We start from the raw sequence: 6,381 nt of genomic DNA, 5'->3' as shown, positions 1-6,381 counted from the left end.
AATACTTTATTATGTGAAATAGTTCTTCCACTCTACCAGGGGCCACAAGAACATAATGTAGCTTTGCTGCCATCTTCTGGCCATTTTACATATACACATGCAAATCACAAACATTTGAAACTTTAGTAATTATGTATGAACATCAATAAAATCATACAAAGCAATTCACTGCTCGATTGAGAAAAATGTGCAAAAGTAAAAGGGGACTGAGCCTTAATTGTTTTTTCCTATGTGGGCTACAATGATAAATGTGACACTAAGTTTAATTTTATTTTAAAGTTATTTTTAAAAGATTATTAATTGATAATAAATAAATGATCAAAATGCAATAAAATGTATGAAAGATCACAGTAGCACAGATTGCTTAGCATTTTAAACAGTTTATGTTTATGACAAAGGGGTCTACTTATAAAGTAGTGAATCTGACATTAAGTGAAACATTCCCTGGTGAAAAAATTTTCTAGGTCTATGTTTTTCAATGATAGTAACTGATTCCCCAGGGAAGGTTTAGTGAATAGCAGATTTACTGCTTTATAAATAGAACCCATATTTTTTATCATCCAGTCAGACTTGTTGCAAGCTGTCATATACACAGTTCCAGTCTGAATCATAGTTCTGTAGCAGGTGCTTTAGTACCAGAACTTGTATGAAGCCTGGGTGTCCAGACAGGTAATTCTTTTGTTGAGAGACTCTGAACCTCCAAGTAATATATATATATATATTCATAACACTAAGGGGTCTATTAGCAAAGCAGTAAATTTTTTTCACTTTTCACAAAAAACACATGGAAGATTCCCAGAGAATATTTGGCAAACTTAGAATCAAAGCTTTGTAAATAAACCCCCCCACTTTCCATAATCAGTAGCACTGTAGATATAAGGTGGAAACACAGGCACTGTTGTATCTGCCAGTGCTATTAGCATTATTAGGCACTCAGGAAAAAGTGTTTGGGTGGGTTTACAGGAAGGGACGCGAACATCACCAGTGTGGTGATGCTAATTCGTAGTGCAATAGGAGTGCTAGAAACTGAATACTGCCACATGAAGCTGAAGAAATGTACATTTTAAATGGTGGTGTTAGATTTCAGCTATATATTGTAGAAAGCTTATATGAACCACAAAAGCTGCTAGTTAAAAATTAAGGAACTTTCAGCTAAATTACTGAACTTTAAATTGTGTAAAACAAAAAAGATAAAGTAGAAGCAAAAAAAAAAAAAAAAAACAAAAACCACCACATATACTCAAATATAAACCAGTCTGAGTTATTTTTACAGGAATACACTTTAACTTGAGTATATACCCAGGTCACAAAATGTTTCCATCACTGCTAGCATTTAAAACAGTAGTCAATAGAAATCCCAATAAAATAACATGAATAAATACATCCAGGATGTTATTTTTAAAACATTTTTTAAAAAGGGAAAATGAAATTACATGGGCTCAGTTTGTATATCTATTTCTCCTTTTTACAGGTAAAGTATTTGTTCTTTTGAGTTATGATGGGTCATTATATGTGCAATATTGTTGAGCACCAGTAGATGGTGCTGTATCATCATGTAAAGTGTTTAACAAACTCGTGTCACAAGACTTTAATTGCAAGAGTTTGTTACACATTTTACATGAAGACATAGCAACATTTACTGATGTAACCCAAGTATAAACCAATTTCTAATATTTTCTAATGGCATTTTGTAGGGAAAAAAATGTTGGTGTATACTCAAGTATGCACAGTAGTTATTTATATCACTATGTTTTATCAAGTAAGCAAAATCCCGTTATTTGTTTTTCATCTCTAGCAGAAGTAAATAACGTACACTGTTTTAGTCACCTAGGACTTCACTTTCTATCAGTGCAAGATCTAATCTGAGCTTTAGATGGGGCATTGTATACTTGGTTGGTTATGAAAATGATCTGACCATTCTACTTCCAACTCTACTTATCTTTTCTTTTAATGTATCTACCATGGTAAGTCAAACGTCTTTTGTTACTAACAAATGGAATTCACTAAGTACAAATTTTAATGTTGATTTTGTTTTTAGATAACCTGTTTTTTTGGTATGTGGTTTGAAATGTGGCATCTTTTTAATTAAATGTTACATTTTAGAAATGTGAAGAATGTTTGGTGTTCCAATAAAAACTAACAATAAAACTATTCTTTTTACCAATTTTTAGGCAATTTTGAATCAAGCTGTGGTGTCCAGGAGTAATGTGAAAATAGAATTTTCGCCGCCTGTGTTACAAATTAGATTCATCACAGAAAGATAGGTTTTCTACTTATGAATATTGACTTTAATACCTGTCAAGTGGAAAGCTAATGCACATAGCAAATATATGAATTAGCACTATTTAAAACACTGGCTTGTCTGTCCACATTGTAACATCAATGCACAGGTTAGCCATTTTTTGATGGTGATGTTTCACATATGTGACATATGTTGGGTGTTTTATTAATCATTCATGTACATTATAGGGCCCCATTGATCACAAACACAGTGCATAAATATGCCTATACACAATTATGCATGCATGGAAACAAGTATATAATAGTGTGACTCCAGTCTATGGCTGGAGTGATAATACACAATACTATCACATGTGGTTTGATAGAAAGTTCAGCCTTGCATTTTAGGGCACCACATTGTGGTCCACAGAAAAAAAAAGAGGATGTATCTACAACCAATGTGCATATGGATTTAGGAAATTAGTTTTATAGTGATTTTGGGTTGTTGGTACCACCATTCTGTAACAGTTTGTAATATGACCAGCACATCACAGAACTTCTAAATAGGCAATAGTTACATTTTACTGGTTACTGTTGCATAAGAAAGATGCTGATTTATGTTTCAAAATGTAATGTATGTATGATGTGATTGATGAAATAATGCATTTAGGAAGACTTGTAATGTGCTGGTTATATTACAAGCAAACTAGTCCTTTAAAAGGTAAGTTGGCAGTGCATTCAAACTAAATGGGCCACCATACCACAATACACTGTTTGAATCTTGCCTAAATCTATTTTATATTAGTCGTAAAAAGAGAAATGAAAGAAATAACCATAGCCACAGCACCGTTCATTTGAAGCTGAATATGCTTATTTGGTGAATTGCGCAGCTCAGCATTTTTTTTTGACAGCAGTCAGGCCAGTAAGAAGAGACTTTCCTGTCCCTTTCTACAATAAAAACCTGTCTGATCACTATTTCAAAACAAGTTTGCACTCACCTTTGTAACTGTACGGCTTGTGGATAAATTTATTTTAAAAGTTCACAACAGAGGCACTGAAATATATTCTGTTTTGTACGATAGCAGCTAGGGATGAGCGAGATTTGTAAATTCAATCTCGATGCGAATCGGGCCTTTCTCGCTTACCGAACATGTAAGCGAGAACGGCCTTGTGAATTCGGCCATCGAATTCAAATTTTTTGGGACCTGCAAGAGCTATCAGCTCTGCTCCCCTGATTGCTCTTGCAGCCCTACCGGAACTGTAGTATGTGTTCTTGGATAGAGATTCTCTATCCAAGAACACAGGAGTCCCACGGCTGTGCTCATGAATGAATGCAGCCGTGGGAATCATCCTGTGATCCTTTGGGGACCCATCAGAAGTTTAAGAAAATTTTCGCAAGACTGGCAGAGGCCTTCTCGCTCATCCCCAAGAGCAGCATATTGGCAGGTGGCTGGACTTTCAATGTAAGCTCAACCTTAGAGTTTTGTTGTGATCTTTCAGGATCAAAAAAATCATGATTTTTTTCTTTGACTAAAGCAGCTAGATATGCAAATTAAGGTTCATTTTAACATTTTTACAGTTTGGTATGAATATGTAAAAAGAGTGTTCTCCATAATTTGGGCATACACACATTGGGCCTGATTTATTAAAGCTCTCCAGGGCTGCAGAAGAACCTGGATGATCCAGCAAACCTGAAATGTATCTGGTCCAGGATTCATAACATTTGCTAATAAATACTAAATTACATTTAAGAAATCTATTCCAAGGATTGCTGGATAACCCAGGTTTGCTGATGAAAATGTATGTTCTCCAGTCTTGGAGAGCTTGAAAAAAATCAGGCCCATTGTTTTAAACAGTGTTATTCAACATCTGTGCAATATATTGATGTGGGTTTGTCTATATCCTGATGTACCAATGTAGGGTACAAGACCTCGTAATTACAACACTAGTGCATTAGTGCATTACAATGCATAATTGTTGTTGGAACATATAACACACATACATGTGTGAGTCTAGATCTATATGTTTAGGTAATCAAACCCTTTGTTTTACTAAATTATATAGAACATTTTTCAATCATATATGCTGAGTCTCTTCAGAATGAACTGGTGTACCAGACTATGCAGCAATCAATAGTCATTTATGAGCCAGCATGATTAGTGGGTAGAGATGACACCTCTCATAACAACTGTTTGCCAGAGGTCACCCCATTATTCTTTTTCATTGCAAAAATGACCTGGCTTCTGCTTTGAAAAACCTAAATATGCTTTCTGTTTATTGACAATTCAGTAAAACATGCTTTATATTGATATCCAACACACATATAACACTATTGTATCAAGAATACATGTCTAGACTTCATGTCCTCCATGAGAATGAATAGGGTCCCTGTTTGTGTACAAGACCAATCAAAGACCAAGCAAGTGATACAGTAAAGATCTCAGGAGTGGAGAAGAAATTAAGCAATTTACAATACAAGTGTTAAGGCATTGAGCATTTTTACCTTACATACCTGGGGCCCAGGTTTGAATCCCCCCCGCCCCGCCCCGCCCCCTGAAAATAGACTTCGGGCTGTATTATGTGACATGACTATGGATTCTGTAAAGTGCTGCATAATATGAACCAACAGTAATATGCACTAACAAAAATAAATATCAGTAGTTCTGTGACCTAGGGTATACATGACCCCCTTAAATATGTAATGAGTTCTTTCATTTTTTCATTCAGTGAAAACAGTGCTGACGGATGCAAAACTAGTGGTTCAAATACAGTACATTACTAAGTGCCCATTTATTCCTTGACTTACTTTTCAGAGATAAAGCAATCATTGTTCATTGAACAGACTTAATAATTAACAAAATGTCCTAATTCATCAGTGTCATCATTTCAAAGTATTCCACTCATTTATTATAAAAGTAAGAAACCCCATGAACACTGGATGAATCATCCTCTAGTGGATAAACCCTTACCACTTGAATCACTAGGAAATAAAAATTTTATTATAAGATTTTAAAAGGCATACGTTTCTTATAAAAAAGACCAGTTGATTAAACTTTCTTTCTCTCTAAGATCTTAATTCCAAATTTTATGAATGTTAAAATGTGGAGCAGCAAGTTAATCAATTTTCTTTATAACAAATCATTGTTGGCTTTTTTATTGTACCCTAAAAATTGTGAGATACGTGTTTGAAAAAATCTGAACATAACCAGTTAAAATATGGTAATAGAAGCATGGTAATACAAACAGAAAATTGCATTAACATTTCTGCATACATTGAAACTAAAGCAAGCAAAGTGATTTATCAATGTTTACTTGCTTATCATCAGATTTAGATCTCTGATGTTACTTGTGTTTAACACTAGGGGGTGCCATTCCCATATACAGAAAGTCAGCACAATGATCAGTACAGTTCTGAGATCTTCCTTTGTTAACTACTTATTAATAAGAAAATGTTTATGATTATTTCATATCTTAAAAAAATTCTAAGAAACTAGGACAGATTATCATGAAGGGTTTACTAGTTTTAAATTAATGACCACAGAAGAAAACCTGATATCAGATGGCAATGACAAATTTACAGTAAGTCTGGCAAAATAAATGGAAATATACTCAAACACAGAAAAAACAGTTTGCATATATAGAGGTATAAAAGAACACTTATTTTTTATTTGTACTGAAAACTTTAAAAAGTTGGACAGGATTGGGATGATAGTAAAATGAGCATGAAAATCCAACTTTTACATTATTAACATTCAGTGTTACGTCTTTTTTTGTCATGTAGACCAAATAAAAGAGTAAATTTATAATAGCAACAGCTAGTTTCTCCAGGGGATCTGGTATGCTTTATTAAGGCATTACCTTTTCACCATTAAAAGGGTTTGAGGGGCCAAGAACTGGATCTCCGGGTTTTCTATGTCCTAGACAATTTTGTGGGTACCACATAGCTCTTGGTAGTACTAATGTTACAAGTAACTTTTTAATACATTCAAAGTATTAATGGTAAATGTACTCACAATACTGCTAACTGAATTTAAAAAAAATAATTCATTGTTCAAAATTCATGATTCTGTGGTCCAATATTGATAATGGGCCAAGATGTGATCATTCCATTTGGTCTAGTGCTATTTTTAAAAAGTATCGGAACATTCACAGTCAAAAGTT

Source organism: Pyxicephalus adspersus, chromosome 2 (genome assembly GCF_032062135.1).
Source record: "Pyxicephalus adspersus chromosome 2, UCB_Pads_2.0, whole genome shotgun sequence".
Taxonomy (NCBI): Eukaryota; Metazoa; Chordata; class Amphibia; order Anura; family Pyxicephalidae; genus Pyxicephalus; species Pyxicephalus adspersus.
The sequence above is the reverse complement of the archived record's forward strand: the minus strand, read 5'-3'. Positions refer to the sequence as shown.